At 28.7% G+C, this 1,382-nt stretch overlaps 1 protein-coding gene across 1 annotated transcript in view; it reads right to left on the bottom strand.

The window, feature by feature from the left end:
* LOC117117524 (G protein-activated inward rectifier potassium channel 3-like) overlaps window positions 1–1,382 on the bottom strand; it is a 20,601-nt gene that overhangs the window by 16,930 nt on the left and 2,289 nt on the right. The window lies entirely within an intron of this gene.

The raw sequence follows: 1,382 nt of genomic DNA, 5'->3' as shown, positions 1-1,382 counted from the left end.
CCACTGGACTATTATTTTATGTTTATTGTACCATTTTTAAAAGGCCTCTCCCAGTACTTTGCTCTTTTACATATAGTAACACTTTCAAAATATGAATCAGTATAATTATAAAAACATTAAAAATGTTAAGTAAGAATAGAACACAAAATAGCAATAAATTTGTTAAATATAGAAGAAGATCAGAGGTGAGTTACTGTAAGACAGTCAACAAGAATGCCATGTGCCCCTTCTTCTATTTTCCCATTGTTCTGAGAACTTATCTATTTAGTGTCTATTATTTATGATGAGTACATTACTAATTAATGTAGCTTTAATGTGGTATGATAATAAAAACTTAAAAAAAATAAAATGTATTATTTGAATTAAATACTTTTTATATTTCCTATTATTAATTCCAATTGAAAATTAGAATGATTTTAATATTTTCATTGCCAACAGACTTGTAAAGTAGTTACATTTCATCTGTAACCAGTATTCAATTTTAGGATTTTTAAAAAAAAGTTTGTAGGCCTAAGTCAGTGAAAATTTTGTTTTTGGTTGGTGTTCCATTAAGTTCCAGCAACTTCCTGGTAAACAGTAATTTTGATGATGTAACTGAATTATTTTCTAAGATTTATGGCAGATGGTATTTAATTCTTTTTCAGATGTTAAATTTTAAGCATTCGTAAAAAATAAAACATATTTAGCATTGCTAATGCAACCAGCAGAAGTGATACATTAAATATCCCATAGCATATTAACAATTGTATGACTCAATAAGATAGAATATTAACCAACTGTTGTACAGTAATACTTATTATTTGAGTAACCTTTAACCTTTCACTTTTTATCTTTTATATTTTTATAAAGTTAATTTCTAAGCAAAATACAAAAATAAATAAATAAATAAAAATAAAATAAATAAAATAACATAATGACCTAAGGATTTTTGTTTTTGTAGGAACTGGATTGTTGAGGTTAATCATTCTAAAAAAGAGTAGCTTTATGTTGAAAATTAAAATGAGAACATGTTTTTCCCCTGCATATAAATTAAATAATATACTCATTCAGTATTATAAATTTAATAGTAAATGTATCGCAAAATCTGCCCTATTACGCCATGTGGTACTACATGTTGGTTAAACCAGGGGTCCCGAGTCTCCCGGAGCTTGTGAGAGTCTCCCGGAGCTTGTGAGAGTCTCCCGGAGCTTTGAGAGTATCCCGGAAATCAGGAAAACTGAAAACAAATATCTCACGGAAATAACTCATCCAGCAAATTCATATTTGCATGTTTTCACTGTGTTATTGTCAATTGTCTCACAGAAGTAAGTACTGATGGGTATCACAGTATGCTGCAAAATAAAATTGAACCTTACAAAAGCTCATTAACCAGATCAGTGTCG

This window comes from Anneissia japonica, unplaced genomic scaffold, assembly GCF_011630105.1.
Source record: "Anneissia japonica isolate Jap-2015-1 unplaced genomic scaffold, ASM1163010v1 scaffold288275_len480233_cov166, whole genome shotgun sequence".
In the NCBI taxonomy this organism is placed as follows: Eukaryota; Metazoa; Echinodermata; class Crinoidea; order Comatulida; family Comatulidae; genus Anneissia; species Anneissia japonica.
Note: the sequence above shows the minus strand (reverse complement) of the source record. Positions and strands in the feature narration are given on the sequence as shown.